Source organism: Sinohyriopsis cumingii, chromosome 14, assembly GCF_028554795.1.
Source record: "Sinohyriopsis cumingii isolate HCF-2022 chromosome 14, ASM2855479v2, whole genome shotgun sequence".
Lineage (NCBI taxonomy): Eukaryota > Metazoa > Mollusca > Bivalvia > Unionida > Unionidae > Sinohyriopsis > Sinohyriopsis cumingii.
Genome location: NC_142974.1, coordinates 21,233,763 through 21,252,479, shown reverse-complemented (window position 1 = coordinate 21,252,479; position 18,717 = coordinate 21,233,763).

Below are 18,717 nucleotides of genomic sequence, written 5' to 3'. Positions count from 1 at the left end.
GATTATTATGGTATTACTAGTCGAGGTGTTTAGGGTGTATTTCCTACGTTATGTTATTTATAAGTTTTTAGATATTACCTCTTTAAGTTATTTATTAATTGATGTTTTTAGAGATTGAATGTTATTTATACTTTATTTAGCAAGAGACCGGAGTCCTAGCCGATTACACGGTTCGTTAATGACATCTAGGACAGGAATCCTAGCTGATTACTCGGTTCGTTAAGGATATCTAGGGCATCCGATTTTGCGGTTTCCTTAGTTTTTTATAGGTGCTTCGTAAGTGAATTATTTATTAATACTTTTATAAAATTGAATGATATGTTATGGTTTTTTATGTGGTGGCTTCTACATTTATTTAGCTAGTTACTGGGTCTTTTGGTTTTGTAGGGATAGTAATTATATTTTGTTCCTAAGTCCTGCTGAGTCTATGAATTGATTTATATTTTTATATGCTGATTGTTTATTTTTATTAGAGTCCATAAGTAACTCTGGGCATCCACAATGTTTGTGTTGCTCTCGATTGTTATTGCCATAGTCACATTTCTCACAGTAATAACTATATCCCAGGAATGAGGTGATACTGGTAATGGCATCGAAATGTTCATGGTTATGATAGACATGAATGTATTTTCCATCTTTAAAGTCTTGACCTCGGAACAACAGAGGCCCGCGCACTTCTTGAGGGTGCACTTTAAAGGTGTAGCTTGGAGCTAGGACATCTTGCAATTGTTGCATTTCAGGAATAGCGCAGGGTGTGTCTTTGGACAGGCCGGCTTGTTGCAACAGGAGTTCTGCTTCATTTCGTTTATGGCTCTGTCCGATTTTAGAATGTTCTCCCAGGCTCTTTTCCATTCTGCCGTGTCGTTCTTGTCGGCATAGGTTCATCCCACCACGATAGCCCTGGCTAAACACATCTGGTTTTGAGGGTTGTGAATTTGAACGAGGCTACGCTTAATGCTGCGAAGGCCGTTCACCAATAACACCTATTTGCGGCCAGTCCCTTGAGGATGAGAGACGTGGGTCATGGACAGTGTCGCTTTTCCATCGGTGATGTCAAACTGGTCATTAAATTGTTGTACGTGTTGAATCTTGTCCATGACTTTGGAAGCGGTCAATTCTGCAGGGCTGTTAAACTCGATCCAAACAGGGTATTTCAAACCGTCGTGTTCTATGGAAAGTCTCAAGCGATCGTATTCTTTGGGTTGACATTGTCGCTTGAGTGTGGTGAGCAAAGAATCCCACACCTAAGTGATGAATTCTTCTGCTTTCTCTAACGGTACTTCGGACTTGAAATCTTTAAACTTCACCGTGTATTTGTAAGCCGTGGTTCTAAATTTTCTAGAGGGACGATTTTCCGTCTCTCGGATTTGATGGTACTTTTCAGGGTTGACTGGTGAACTTCGGCTAGGTGTAGACTCTCTGGGCCTGGATTCTAATTCACTCATGTCATCTTCAAATTCACTGGCATGAATTTGTGCCAAGACTTCAGCGATGGTACGAGGCGATATATCACGTTTCTGCCTCTTACTTTCTTCTTCTGCTTTCTTCTCGAATGGATTGGATCGTTTCATCTTGATAGCAAAAATTTAAATGACTAAAGTTTAAACACCATGGGTCACTTAAAATCCATGGCAGACCAGCGTATATATAAAAGGTGTGTGTCTTGTCCTTCCACTATTCATTTCACTTTCAAACTGAGCAGAACAATGGACGAGACTACACAGATCGAACTTTTCATCAGAGCTTTGCGAGGAGTCATCAGAAAATTTTCTTCAGACAAACCGACGGACTACTTACCCTCCGTTCGAGATAAAAGTCAAGATACTTGCTATATCTGTAAGAAGAATGGACATTGGTCTTCAGAGTGTCCAGACCGTCAAAAGAACAAAACGGGGGTTAGAAGAGACAACAGTCAAGATACCTGTTATCATTGTCAAGAAAAAGGACATTGGTCTCGAGATTGCCCTAAGAAACAACAGGAGCAAGAAGAAGAAGAGGGGAGTTATGGAGAGGAAGAAGAGGAAGAAAGCAGACAGGTGAATAAACCGAAACAGAACAAAAAAGAAGAAGGGAAGAAAGTGAGGATGAAGAAGGAAAAAGCTGTGAAAGTGAAGACATTTAAAAGAAGAGAGAGTGAAGACAAACAAAGAAGAAGCCTATGAACTTTTTAAAGTGCTATGTTGTGTTGTGAATTGGATTGTAAAATTTGTACCAGAATAGACAGTCTATAAAAAGTAAGTGTCTCTTGGTTTTGATTTTTAGAATAAGAATCTGCACTCACGCACTCAACCAATCACACGTACTATATGGGGAAAAAAGTTTTCTTTTTTGAGTTTTAATTGATGTTGGCAATTGAAATACTATCTCTTTTCGAGAGAAATGGGTGGCCCAGAAAAGGGCTATTTGGGCATTTGTTGGTTTTAAACAACAAACTTAGGAAGCAATGAACTTTAACTGCCTTAAGCCTTTGCCACGGCCAAGGCCTACTTCTGGACTGCGTACTGTCGATGATGATTTGGTAGAAATCATTAAGGGTGGTATGGTAGGTGTTGTCACAGGGTTGGGTTGTTTAGCTCGGGGAGGTCTTTTTCTCTTCTGTCGTAATGAAGAAGTCGGATAAATTTGTTTCAGACTTCTTAACTCCGCTAAAATGTATAACAGTATCGTAACTATTTTACTTTCACCCTCTTGTTTCTTTGCTGCTTCTTCTTCTTGTTTCTTTCTTACCTCTTCTTCTTGCTGTTGTAGGAGAAAAACTTGCTCTGCTTTCTCTTGCTATTGTATTAATTTCTCCAATTCTTCTTTCTGTCTCTGTTTAAAATTCTCCACGTGTGTGGTAAAGAAGAAGAAGATGGCGAAGGTAATGGTTCCGGAACAAATTCTTGCGAAAGAAAATCCACAAAATCCCAATTCACCTCGTCTGGAAGTAAGTCCGGGTTCACTTGGGTAGTCCCTGTGCACCCCAATTCATTGTCTTCTGAGTTTATGCTAACTGTGTCGTATGGATTGACTGCGCACAAACGCTAGAGACTCTATATAGGGAATGTGACGTCACGGACTGCTCTCTTCCGATTGGAGAAATGGTGACTGAATTTTGTAACGTATGTTTGGATTGGTCAACCAACTCAATCCGTTTCGATCCTCCCTTGCCCTATAAATAACCGCAGTTCGCTGCATTCCTTCACCTGTTCTAGTCACCAAGATGTGTACCAACGTGGAATCTTCTACTCTCGTCTCTTTAATGCTGTTCCGGTCGGACTTACCGATGTATGTCCGGTACTCGTGGACTATTGTGAAGATGACGGATACATGTGTCTGGAAAAGAAGAAGACAAGGCTGTTTAAAGAGGGTTTTGATATACGGACCAAAAGTGAGACAGAGTTTAGGGAAAATAAGGAGACCTAAGCGATGCCCCCTTTGTTAACAGTATGGTATGTTAACATAAAACCAAAGGCCCTTTTCAGGGCCAATCATATGCCTCGAAAAGAAATTACCTTTCATGCATAATTTCATTTTTTGTAAAATAAAGAAAAAATGTATGTTGTCTATTGTCTGTGTTCTATCCATCTCCCATGTTCAATTTTCCCATGTTCAATTCCTGTTGTCGCTATACTGCCAGTCCTGTATTCCCGATGTTAAATTCCCCTTGCCCCTAAAGTGCCGGGCCTGTATTCCCCATGGTAAATTCCCCTTGTCCCTAAGGTGCCGGGCCAGTATTCCGCATGTTAAACTCCCCTTGTCCCTATATTGCCGGGCCTGTATTCCCATGTTAAATTTCTATTGTCCCTATAGTGTCGGGACCATGTTTTTAATGGTAAGTCCCATTGTCCCTCTATCGCCCCCTTTCACTACTAGTATGGTATGTGTTTTGTATTTATACATTGTATATCCCTACGATTCATTAAAAAAATGAAAAATACTCAAGACGAAGAGAAGGAGGAAAAGAAAGGAGGAGAAGAGGCAATCATGTTCAAGTATATGCGTCTTTGCAAATATTTTGTTAAATAAAACATTGACGGAACCTATATAAGTTTTGGATTTATAGTATCGAAAACCTACCCAATGACCTATATTGAGATTCCTTGTAGATTGGGTCAACATGGTCTACTTCGTTGTATTTCTAGCTTTATGTTACTTTAAGCAGTTATAATGGTGAAATTTAAGTAGTTATAAGCCACGTATTGTTTTCTTTAGAGCATATTTTAACGCATTATTCAGCCTACACATTAGCCATAGATCAAATGCTTGAATATACATCTGTAGATTTTTAAAAAGTTACACGAATCACCATAATTTGAAATGAAGAAACAAAATAAAGCAATCACCAATCTAATGAGCCTAATTCATTCTAACATTTTGTATGCTCAGATATATCCTGTTAAAACGTACATCTACTGGCACTAAAATGGCTATCGCATCAGTAGGTAATGAAAATCTTTAGGCACATCTTCTGTACATACTTTTAATTTGTCCACACGTCTTCCATCAGACATAGACGAGTCAAATTATATTGATAAAAACTCTTTAAATCCATGTTCCACATTGCTAATATCTTCGTATTTTTTCTGCAAAATTGTGTTACCTAAACCAGGCTCCCGCATGTATCCACATGTACTGCTTGTTTGGCTTAAAATCACCTTTAACACACTTTTGAGTGCTGTTTTTGAATTTTATGAGTTGGATGAAAGAACTCGCTTGATAAAGCGTGAGGTCTTAGTCTCGAACAAAAGAGTTCCTTCTGAAGAAAACAAATTTCTTCTGTTAACAATGCACCTGACCTGAAAGATATTTCAACTTTATTTTCTTCTTGTGTAACTTCATGTATATCGGAAGCCAGCTACGGTTTCGAACATTGTACAATTATAACCATTACTGAACTATTCATTTGTGCCCAGGAGGTTCTTTTAAGAAACAAACACACTTGGAACATAGTTTGAACATAAATAATTATTTACTGATATTAATTTGTAATGGTCAATCATTTCTAGATTACACAGGCACAAATTTAGAATCGATATGGAAAATTACTGCTTATGTGACAAATGTATCCTGTCGCATATTGTCAAGAAAAGAAATTAATAAAACATAAACTTATTTTTGTACGAAATAATAAAAGAAGTTCACTGTTTCTAACACGAAAAACTAAAGTTATAAGCAGTCGCTCTGTTCTAAAGACAAATTATATATGGTACTAATATATGGAACATGGTACATCCCGTCCTTTTTAAGCGAGAAAATTCCGCCATTCATAGGCAACTTACTCCCCTTTCCAGAACATTACTTGCCCACATAATAAAAAACTCTGGTTACAATGGTTTCGCAAAGAAACTGGCATCTTCCACCAGGGTCAGTTATTTGTAACATTTAATTTCTGCGCAATTCCTAACATCGTACAAAATGTATTGCCATTTATTGCTTACTCGCCATTACTCTGTCAATCTAGTGTAGACATTGAAAAGTGAATTATTTGTTATACAGAGTGTTAGTGCTATATTCAATATGTCCGCACTCAGTGGACGTGAATTTATAGTAATAATTTATTGTCTTCTCTAAATACGAAAGACTGTATATGGTACATGCCGGAATAATGTAAACAATACATAAAGTCAAGCTCAACAGGAACGTATCCAGTCAGCCTATTTAACGACATGCCAAAGGATTCATTCCCATCCAGCATATTTAAAGACATGCTCTATTGGTTTATACCGAGCCAGTCTATTTAACGATATGCCCTAGGGGTTTATTTCCAATCAGACTATTTTACGTCATGCTTTATGGGTTTATTTCCAGACAGGTAATCGAACATCAACCTATAGGAGTTGATTCCTAACCAGCCTAGTATACGTCATGCTCTAGGGGTTTATTCCGAGCCAGCCTATTTAATGTCATTCTCAAGGGGTTTATTCCCAGTCAGGCAAATGATCACCAACATATTCGGATGTATTCCAAGCCATGCAATCAACTCTCAACCTATATGTGTTTATTCCAGGCCAGCATATTTCACGTCATGCTCTAGGGGTTTAATTCCAGACAGGTAATCGAACTTCAGCCTATATGAGTTTATTCCCAGATAGCCTATTTAACGTCATGCTCTAGGGGATTATTCACAGCCATCATTTTTAACTACATGTTATATGGGTTTATTCCCAATCAGGTAATTGGTCACCAACATATAGGGATTTATTACCAGCCAGGCAATCAATCATCGACATATATGGATTTATTCCAGGTAAGCATATTTACCAAACTGCTCAAAGGGTTTAGCGATTACTAACCTATATGATGTTGTTTTCAGCCAGCCTTTTAACGCCTAGCTCTATGAGCTTTTTTTTGAGCTAGCCCATCAACCTATATGAGTTTAATCGCAGCCAGTTATTCAATCGTCAATATAAAGGGGTTTATCCCCATCCATTAATCGTCAATCAACCTATAGGAGTGTATTCCCAGCCAGGTAATCGATCATCAACCTGTATGGGTATATTACCAGCCTACCTATTTGACATCATGATATAGGGACTTGTTCCCAGCCAGCTTATCAACCTGTATAGGTTTATTCTCAGCCAGGTAATAGATCATCAACCTATAGGAGTTTATTCCCAGCCAGGTAATCCATCATCAACATGTAGGAGTTTATTCCCAGGCAGGTAATTTGTCATCAACCTGTATGGGTATATTACCAGCCTTCCTATTTGACGTCATGATATAGGGACTTATTCCCAGCCAGATTATCAACCTGTATAAGTTTATTCTCAGCCAGGTAATAGATCATCAACCTATAGGAGTTTATTCCCAGGCAGGTAATATATCATCAACCTGTATGGGTATATTACCAGCCTACCTATTTGACGTCATGATATAGGGACTTATTCCCAGCCAGCCTATCAACCTGTAGGATTTTATTCTCATCGAGCATATTTAACGTCATGCTCAAGGCGTCATTTTGTAGTCATCATAGATTCAAGTTCCGATACCTGGATGTATATTCCATGAGTAGTGTAGTGGGACGGTATAGGAACAAGGGGGTTTTAACGTTAAGAAAGGGTATATCGTATATAGGGACTATGTAAATTTAACATGGGAGCACAGGAAATCCACCATAGGGACTATGTCAATTAACATGGGAGTACAGGATATCCATTATGGGGGACAATGGAAATTTAACATGGTGGGTCTGTCTAGGGACAATGAAATTTGAACACGGTTGGTCTGTCTAAGGACAATGGAATTTGAACATGGGAGATGGATATAACACAAACAATAAACAACAGACATTTTTTCTAAAATTAGGCAAGAAAGTCAATTTCTTTTCTAGATATAGGAGGGGCCCTGAAAGCGCCTTTGGGTTCTTCTTATGCTTCTTCTTCTTCTACTTTCTCCATTTCTTCATCCATCCCCAGACCTTTCCCAAAATTCCTTTCTTCTTCATCTTTTCATTTTCTGATAACCAGTCAGGATGACCCATAGACCTGAACTTCTCCTATATCTCGATCCAATTCCGATTGAGTTTGTCAAAGGCCTCTTTCTTCTTTATTTTGTCCTTATGCTGTTTTTCTTGACTGCATTTTTCTTTGATTTTATATACCTCTTGGGTCATCACTTGTCTCATTATTTCTTCTCCTTCTTTCAACCTCTCCAGACGCCTCTTCACATAAGACAACTCCGTCGAATACACTATATGTTCTAGGAAGCACCGAACTTGGATGACATGATCCAATGTTTCCTTCAAACGTCTCACTCTGACAAAAGGCTGGACAATTAATCCTCCCAACTTATTAACTTCTTCTTCTATCATCCCTTCTATTATATTCCTGGCTACCTTTAGACCTTTGACTTGACTGGTTACCAAGTCTTTGCTATTTCCATACCTCCATTCCTTTTCTATCCTTTCTATAACATATTCTACATCCATCATCCATAAATAGATATCTCTCAATAGTTTGAATAAAGCAGACACTTGCGCCAACTTGTCTCGGTTATTCCGTTGAATGGCGCAAACGACGAACGCTGTGAGTTCTTATATGTAAAGCACAGACGAGAAGGAAAACATCCCGTACTTTTCTCTTCTCATATTACACTGGTCAACAGTGAAATCATTACTGACATGAAAAGGCCCTAATCTGTAGTATTTTGGTGTGCCGAACACGAATATAACCGTGAAAAATTTGTATTGGCTCTCGTTTTGAAGATATTCATATACCTCATTTTCTATGTTTCACTGTGTAAATTTCTCCAGTAGGACTGCAGCAACATCCGGAATAATGATGTAACATTGCATAATACCATCATGCTCACATCATCCACAGTTGATTGCATCATTTTCTGATGCAATGCAATACTAATGCCATGCGGCTGCTGAAGTAAGTTGACGTCAGCAGTGTACTATACATGTGTAGGCCTATTATACTAATGCCAGGCGGCTGCTGAAGCTGACGTAAGCAGTGTACTATATAAAGCCCAATCAGATAGGTTCAGCATTTAAAATATTTTAGACGTTGTGCGAGACAGTTCAAGCTACTGTTACATAAAACTTATTATTTTATCCATTTACGTACAATAAAGAACAGTAATGCCTCGAAAGTGTGTTAATACCGCGGACAATTTTTGCTATATTTGTGGGGAAGTGACATTTGCCAACCAGAAGAAAAGTATCAATTCTCAAGTGAAGAAGGCATATCATCTTTACTTCGGATGCAAGGTTGGTGACCAAGACAAGCCTTGGGCTCCGCATATATGCTGTGCTACATGTACAACACAGCTTTCACAGTGGTTGAATTGCAAAAGGTCATCAATGCCGTTTGCAGTCCCATTGGTGTGGAGAGAGCCAAGCAACCACCTAAATGACTGTTACTTCTGCTTGGTTCCTCCTCTTTCCGGCGGAATAACGAAGCGAAAGAAGTCGAGAATAGTCTACCCAAACATTCCGTCTGCATTGAGACCAGTTCCACATGGTGAGGGACTTCCTATTCCAGAACCTCCAGCAGAATATTCTCTTGATTCATCTGACGAAGACAAAGGTGAGTCGACCTGTTCTTCTCCTGGTCCATCAGCATGCAGTGATCCAGATTTTCACTGTGGTGCATCATCAACCCCACACAGAATAACACAGGAAGAACTAAATGACCTGATTCGTGATTTGGACTTATCAAAGAACAAGGCAGAATTGCTAGGATCAAGACTCCAACAATGGAATCTTCTAGAAGAAGATGTCACAATTACTGCATATCGAAAGCGCCACCAGCAATTGGAGCCTTTCTTCAGAAAGGAAAGTAATCTGATATTCTGTTCCGATATTGAGGGCCTCATGAATGCTTTAAAAATCACTCATGACCCACAAGAATGGAGACTATTTGTGGACTCTTCGAAACTGAGTCTCAAGGCTGTGCTTTTGCACAATGGAAACATTCTTCCATCTATTCCAGTAGCGTATGCTGTCCACATGAAAGAGACATACGATAACTTAAGGCAGCTACTGAATTCCATTGAGTATAACAAGTACAGCTGGCACCTCTGTGGTGATTTGAAGGTAGTTGCCCTTTTAATGGGACTGCAGCAAGGATATACAAAATACATGTGTTTCTTATGCGAGTGGGATAGCCGAGCAAGGGAAATGCACTACATGAGGAAGGAATGGACTCACAGGCAGAATGTAGCCATTGGAGAGAAGAATATCCAACACCCAGCTCTGGTTGAGGCTCAGAAAATCTTGCTACCACCCCTTCACATCAAACTAGGTTTGATGAAGAACTTCGTGAAAGCCATTGACCGGACTTTGCCAGCATTCCGATACGTGCATGAAAAATTCCCTCGACTCAGCGAAGCAAAGATTAAAGAGGGAGTTTTTGTGGGTCCTCAGATTCGAGAGCTTTTCAAAGATGACCGGTTCAACAACTTGCTGGAAGGTGACGCGAAACAAGCATGGAATGCTTTTCGCCTAGTTTCTACAAACTTCCTCGGAAATGTTAGGGCAGAAAACTATAAGGAACTAGTAGAAGACATGTTGATGAAGTATAAGAAACTTGGCTGCAATATGTCTCTAAAGATTCACTTCCTTCATTCCTATTTGGATTTCTTTCCTAGCAACTGTGGTATTGTTAGTGATGAACACGGCGAACGTTTTCATCAAGATATCGCAACAATGGAACAAAGATACCAGGGAAAATGGTCCACTACAATGCTGGCTGACTACTGCTGGACACTCCTCAGAGATGCTCCCGAACAGCTGTACAAGAGACAGGCGAAGAAATCTAAGATGTAGTCAATGACTTGATTTTTTATAGGTAGGCTATTACAGTTGACCTTTTACTATTGGAATGCATTTCGTTATGTAAACATTAATTTCTTGCAGATTACAAAAAAACTAGAGCCAATTTTGCAATTTGACTGTCATATTCGTGTTCAGCACATAAAAATTGATAAGAATTGACTAATTTTATTTCAGTAACATGACTTTTCTAAAAATTTGTTGTCCAGTGTTATCTAATATTCACACAGTAATGACTAGACAAATAACATAACCATATTATACTATCCACACACTCGAAGCAGTAAAATCAAACCCCAAATAAACTAACCACACATGGGAAGCAGCAAAATCAAATCCCAAATTTACTATCCACACACTGGAGAAGCAGAAACATAACCATAATCTACTATCCACACTCGCGAAGAAGCCAAAAATCAAACCCAATAGTTTACTATCCACACACGCGCAGAAGCAAAACAAACTCTTACTTTACTATCCACAAACCCCATTATGTACTATCCAAACACGCGAAGGAGCCAAAACTAAACACTCATCTACTATCCACACACGCGAACAAGCCAAATCAAACCCGAACTATACCATCATCACGCTGGAGAATCAGAAACATAACGATAATCTACTATCCACACACGCGAAGCAGCCCAAAATCAAGCCCAATAATTTACTATCCACACACGCGAAGGAGCCAAAACTAAACACCAATTTACTATCCACACAAGCAGAGAAGCAGAAACTAACCTTTATTATACTATCCACACACGCGATGGAGCAAAATCAAACCCAAATCTACTATCCACACACGGGAAGCAGCAAAATCAAACCCAAATCTACTATCCACACACGGGAAGCAGCAATACAAACTCTTACTTTACTATCCACAAACCCAATTATATACTATCCACACATGGGAAGCAGCAAAAACATAACCAAAATTTACTATCCACACACGGGAAGCAGCTAAAAACAAACCGAAATATACTATCCACACACACACATACACACACACACGGGAAGTAGCCAAAACATAACCATAATATACTATCCACACACGGGAAGCAGCAAATATCAAACCCAAATTATAATATCAACACACGGGAAGCAGTATAAACATAACCATAATATACTATCTACACACGGGAAGCAGCAAAATACATAACCATAATCTACTATCCACACAAAGTTACAAAATCCAATAATCTACTATCCACACACGGGAAGCAGCAAAGCAAACTCTTACTTTATTATCCACAAACCCCATTATATACTATCCACGCACGCCAAGGAGCCTAAACTAAACACTCATCCACTATCCACACATGCGAAGAAGTCAAAACATAACCACCAATATACTATCCACACAAGCGATACAACCATACATTATATGCGCAATATGTTCTTGTTTTCATTCATTCATTAATTTCATAAAAATGTAATGTGACATTTATTGTCGACTGAGTGTTTAACATTTGCTTAACATATCTCAGATTTAATATATGTCCTGTGTTTCGCAGCACACGCTACCAACAATGTTGCAAAGTTTTCACAAATCTATAGACGGAGAGAAAAACAAAACAGCACTATAACGGTGCTTGTTCTATCCACAGTCTAAACTGAGAGAAAATAGGTCGAATATTGTTGCATATTTTCTGAACGTGTGTTTTGGTTTTAAATTTCAGAGTTAACCATGGGCAGGGTTATACAGTGAAATGCCACCCGCGTCATTCTTAAACATTGTCACATTTTATCCGAACATGTGTTTTGGTTTTAGAATTCAGAGTTAACCATAGGCAGAGTTATACAGTGCAATGTCACTCGCGTCATTCTTGAAAAAGCCTTCTGTTTTTTTTTCCTTTCTTGAAAAACGGTAGATCTAATGTTAGAATTTTTTTCCGTGACACATTGCAGTGCCAAAATGAAGAGAAAGTTACAATAACTGAATTGTACAAAATCGTCAACTGAAGGTTTTATTTCATCCAACATTTTACTGATTTACAATTAGAAAGGATGTAAGTTTTTGGAAAAAAAATACATGACAAACGGAACAGTTCACAGAAATAGGGTGACTACTATCACAATTTTGCAGACGTATCTTCAAACAGGCACATATACCATTAGGAGTTCAATCAAAACTACTAGGACGGAGAAAGAGCGTTATTCCTACTGTAGAACATATCACGACACTTACGTTTGTTTTTACAGTTTATTTTCCTTAAGAAAGATTCAAAGAAACACATATTCCACTTAGGTAATCACAGCCATAGAAAAAATACACAATTATTAAATATCACCAGAGTGAACAGAAGATTATGGAAACTAAAAATTCCTCCTTGTTTGATAACGTGGATGTAAAGTTCTCACAGAATAGTTCTTCCAAACATTCTTTGATGTATTTGACGATATGGCTGTGATTATCTAAGTGGAATATGTGTTTCTTTGAATCTTTCTTAAGGAAAATAAACTGTAAAAACAAACGTAAGTGTCGTGATATGTTCTACAGTAGGAATAACACTCTCTCTCCGTCCTAGTAGTTTTGATTGAACTCTTAATGGTATATGTGCCTGTTTGAAGATACGTCTCCAAAATTGTGATCAGTAGTCACCCTATTTCTGTGAACTGTTCCGTTTGTCATGTATTTTTTTCCCAAACACTTACATCCTTACAAATTGTAAATCAGTAAATCGTTGGATGAAATAAAATCTTCAGTTGACGATTTTGTACAATTCAGGTATCGTAGCTTTCTCTTGATTTTGGCACTGCAATGTGTCAAGGAAAAAAATTCTAACATTAGATCTACCGTTTTTCAAGAAAGGAAACAAACAGAAGGCTTTTTAATGAATGACGCGAGTGACATTGCACTGTATAACCCTGCCTATGGTTAACTCTGAATTCTAAAACTAAAACACGTGTTCGGAAAAAAAGTGACAATGTTCAAGAATGATGCGAGTGGCATTGCACTGTATAACCCTGCCCATGGTTAACTCTGAAATTTAAAACCAAAACACACGTTCAGAAAATATGTAACAATATTCGACCTATTTGCTCTCAGTTTAGACTGTGGATAGAACAAGCAGCGTTATAGTGCTTTTTTTTTCTTTCTCCGCACTTAGATTTGTGAAAACTTTCTAACATTGTTGGTAGCTTGTGCTGCGAAACACAGGACATATTTTAAAAACTGAGGAATGCTAAGCAAATGTTAAACAGTCAGTCGACAATAAATATCACATTATCTTTTTTTGAAATTGATGAATGACTGAAAACAAGGATTATATTTCACATAAAATGTATGGTTGTATCGCGTGTGTGAATAGTATATTGGTGGTTATGTTTTGACTTCTTCGCATGTGTGGATAGTGGATGAGTGTTTAGTTTAGGCTCTTGACGTGCGTGGATAGTATATAATGGGGTTTGTGGATAGTAAAGTAAGAGTTTGTTTTGCTGCTTCCCGTGTGTGGATAGTAGATTATTGGGTTTTGTAACTTTGTGTGGATAGTAGATTATGGTTATGCATTTTGCTGCTTCCCGTGTGTAGATAGTATATTATGGTTATGTTTATTCTGCTTCCCGTGTGTTGATATTATAATTTGGGTTTGATATTTGCTGCTTCCGTGTGTGGATAGTATATTATGGTTATGTTTTGGCTGCTTCCCGTGTGTGTGTGTGTGTGTGTGTGTGTGTGTGTGTGTGTGTGTGTGTGTGTCTGTGTGGATAGTAGATTTGGGTTTAATTTTAGCTACTTCCCGTGTGTGGATATTTTATGTGGGTTTGGTTTTAGCTGCTTCCCGTATGTGGATAGTTTATGTTGGTTATGTTTTTGCTGCTTCCCATGTGTGGATAGTATATAATTGGGTTTGTGGATAGTAAAGTAAGAGTTTGTTTTGCTGCTTCCCGTGTGTGGGTAGTAGATTTGGGTTTGATTTCGCTACTTCCCGTGTGTGGTTAGTAGATATGGGTTTGATTTTGCTCTATCGCGTGTGTGGATAGTATAAAAGGGTTAGTTTCTGCTTCTCCGCGTGTGTGGATAGTAGATTGGTGTTTAGTTTTGGCTCCTTCGCGTGTGTGGATAGTAAATTATTGGGTTTCATTTATGGTTTCTTCGCGTGTGTGGATAGTAGATTATGGCTATGTTTCTGATTCTCCAGTGTGTGGATAGTATAATTTGGGTCTGATTTGGCTTCTTCGCGTGTGTGGATAGTAGATTTGGGGTTCAATGTGGCATCCTCGCGTGTGCGGTTAGTAGATGAGTGTTTAGTTTTGGTTCCTTCGCGTGTGTGGATAGTATATAATAGGATTTGTGGATAGTAAAGCAAGAGTTTGTTTTGCTTCTTCGCGTGTGTGAATAGTAAATTATCGGGTTTGATTTTTGGCTTCTTCGCGATTGTGGATAGTAGATTATGGTCATGTTTCTGCTTCTCCAGTGCGTGGATAGTAAATTTTTAGTTTGATTTCGCTGCTTCCCGTGTGTGGATAGTATATTTTGGGTTTAATATTACTGCTTCGAGTGTGTGGATAGTATATTATGGTTATGTTATTTGTCTAGTCATTACTGTGTGAATATTGGATAATATGAGAAGAGAAAAGTACGGGATGTTTTCCTTCACGTGCGTGCTTTACATATAAGAACTCACAGCGATTGTCGTTCGCGCCATTCTACGGAATAACCGAGACAAGTTGGCGCAAGTGTCTGCTTTATTCAAGCTATTGAGAGATATCTATTTATGGATGATGGATGTAGAATATGTTATGGAAAGGATAGAAAAGGAATGGAGGTATTGAGATACCAAAGACTTGGTAACTAGAGGATTAATAAGTAATATCAGTGAACTCAAAGCCAAATTACAAAGCTTAGAACACAAACCAGATATTATATGCATTCAAGAAACAAAAATAGCAAGTAGAACCAAACAAATACCCAAACTCCCAGGATACGCCCCAGGTCACTTCAAAAATCGAACCAGAGGACAAGGAGGTGGGGGTTTAGCCATCTATATGGCAGATAACATCCCGAATGTAACAACAATAACCATAACACCAACCCCAGGTAGCAACGAAGCATTCGAAATTCAGTCCCTCATAATTCATACAGGCAAGGGTCAAATACAAATATTCAATATTTATGACCCAGGGGGAACATCAGGCACAGGTAACTTAATTACTTACAAACAAATAAATGATCACAAACGAGTAAATCAGATCGTCATCTGTGGAGATTTCAATGCCCATAACGATCTATGGGAGGGGGTCGGTGTGACGGACAAAAGAGGCAAATTGATTGAAGAATGGATCGCAGGATCTAACTTAGCCATTTTAAATGACGGTACAAAAACACGCCTTAACCCAGAAAACGGTCTCATGTCCGCCATCGACCTCACCATTTGCTCGCCAATTATAACCCAGGTGGCGAATTGGAGAGTGGATCAAACTGACCCCTTGGGCAGTGACCACTTTCCAGTAATAGTCACCCTGCAGATGACGGTCCAATACAACTCGCTAAAAAGAACCCCTAGATGGATATATTCAAAAGCAGATTGGACCACATTTAATGAAACACTAAGCAAAATAGACACCAAAAACCTAGAAAATGATAATATTAATAAATATTACGAAGACCTGATTGATACCATACTAAAGGCAGCCACCACTAACATACCCAAAACTAGTGGTAATCCAAATAAACAAGCAGTCCCATGGTGGAATGATGAATGCAAACAAGCCATCACTGATAAGAAAAAAGCCCTCAATAAATTCAAACGCACTAAAAACTCTATTGATTTCACTATATATAAACAAAAGGAGAAAAACCTTAAAAACATAATTAAACAGGCAAAGGAATCAACTTGGCATAATTACTGCACGGATATCAATATCACAACTAGTACCAAACAAGTCTGGGATAAGATTAGATCAATTAGAGGAAAGACAACTAACACCACCCCAAAAATAGCTGGAGCCATTACTAATAAAGAAAAAGCTGATCGACTAGCTCAGCATTTCTCAGATATGAGTAGCAACACCAACCACACCCCAGCATTTCAATTACATAGGGACAAATTAGAAAGAACCCATAGTAATCTCTTTAAAGACCTCGGTCCCAAAGTCTCGAACCTAAATAAAGACATTACAACTTACGAACGGGACCTAGCATTGAAAACCAAAAACGAAACTAGTCCAGGGGAAGATCAAATAGGATACACAATATACAAAAATATCCCAAATAACATTAAACAAACAATTATTAAATTACTAAACCAAATATGGACCTCAGGCAAACTACCCGATAAATGGAAACACGCAATAGTAATTCCAGTACCCAAGCAAGGAAAAGACCCTAACGATATTAGCTTCTACAGACCCATTTCCCTAACAAACAACATTTGTAAGATCATGGAAACCATAGTCACCAACCGACTCAAACACCACCTAGAGAGCAATAATTTAATCTCCGATAATCAATGCGGATTTAGAAACAAAAGATCCACCACGGATCAACTAATACGATTGGAAACCGCAATCAAATTAGCGTTCAACTCCAAACGCAAAGCTGATAGGAATTTAATTGCAGTATTTATTGACCTCGAAAAGGCATTCGACCTTGTATGGACCAAAGGCTTATTAGCCAAACTCAACTACTATGCCATCACAGGTCGAATGTTTAAATTCATTGAAAACTTCCTCGCTGACCGTAAAATATCAACCAGAGTCGGCGACACCTACTCTGAACCACACACACTTGAAAACGGTACACCACAAGGGAGCGTACTCAGCCCAACCCTTTTCAACATCATGATTAATGACTTGGACACCAACTTAACATCAAAACTAATTGAACTCTCACAATTTGCTGATGATAGTGGATTATGGAGAGCAGGAAACCCCTCCAACCACAAAGTAATCAGCGATATTCAAACAAGTTTAAACAAAATAGGGAAATGGGCTGATAAATGGAGTTTCAAATTATCCCATGAAAAAACCATAGCAGTATTATTCACAACCAAACGTAAATTACAAAATCAGTTTCCCAAACTCACCATCCAAAATCAAGAAATTAAATTTGTAAAAGTAGCACGATTTTTAGGGATGCATTATGATTCCAAGCTAAACTGGGGACACCACATAAACGAACTAGTCAAAAGGTGCAATAAAGACCTTAACCTCCTTACAACCCTTAAAGGAACCACCTGGGGATCCAATCAAGAAACCTTACTAGCATTATATAAATCGTTAATTAGATCTAAACTAGATTACAGATGCTAAATTTACAACTCGGCACCCCAAAATAACCTCAAGAAACTAGATAGTATACAAAGAAAGGCCCTAATTATTTGCACTGGATCACTACCATCCACATCACTAGTGGAACTTTAAATCTTAAATGGAGAACTGCCGCTCCACCTTAGAAGACAAGAACTCACCCTCAGATATGCAGCCAGGCTAACAACACACCCCGACACACACCCCACCCGGCTAGCTATAAATAAATGCAACATACCTTTGAGAACTAAATTATCACAAAACATACCAGCAGGGAAATTAGTCCATCAATTAGTTGAACAACTTCCTATAGACAACCTCCAAGCAGAAATTGCAAATCACTATGACAAAGAACCATGGATAAATATCAACCCCTCAGTTAACACCCTCATTATGAAATATGGCAATAAAAACGAACAGGAACTCAAACTAAACACAATCTGTACAGAAGAAATCAACTCAAAATATTGCAACTACATTAAGATTTACACTGATGGATCCAAAATTACAGAACCACCCAGAACAGCAGCAGCTTACGTAATCCCGAACTTAACATTAAAGTAGGACGAAGACTACCTAACCACAGCTGAATTATGGGCCATACTTGAAGCAATCAAATGGATCAAAGAGAACAAAATACCCCAAGCGGTAATAATAAGTGACTCGCTAAGCGTCATAAACTCAATACTTAATAACAACACCAAATCAAGAGAAAACTATCTTAGGCAAACCAATTTATTGTTAAAAATACTGAACAATAATAATTTACAAGTAGAATTTATGTGGATACCATGCCATATTAACATACCAGGTAACGACATGACAGATATAACAGCTAAACAAAAACTAAACGAAACCACTCACATCAACCTAGATTATAGCATATGCGAACTCAATAGCATATCTAAAACCCTCATTGATAATAAATGGCAGGAATTATGGAATACAAGCACTCAAGGCAGGAAACTAAAAACCATCATTAAGGAAGTATGTAGAAATAGGAAACCACCCAAAACAAAAGGCAGTGAACAAAAATTCATAAATAGAATACTCACGGGCAAAACCAAGCTGGCTAACAGCTTCGGACAGTACATAGGACTACAACCACATAACCCTAACTGCTACCACTGCAGGGTCCCAGAAGACATAGAGCATATTTTTAACAACTGCCATGCACTTGAAAAAGAAAGGGCTAAATTTAAAGT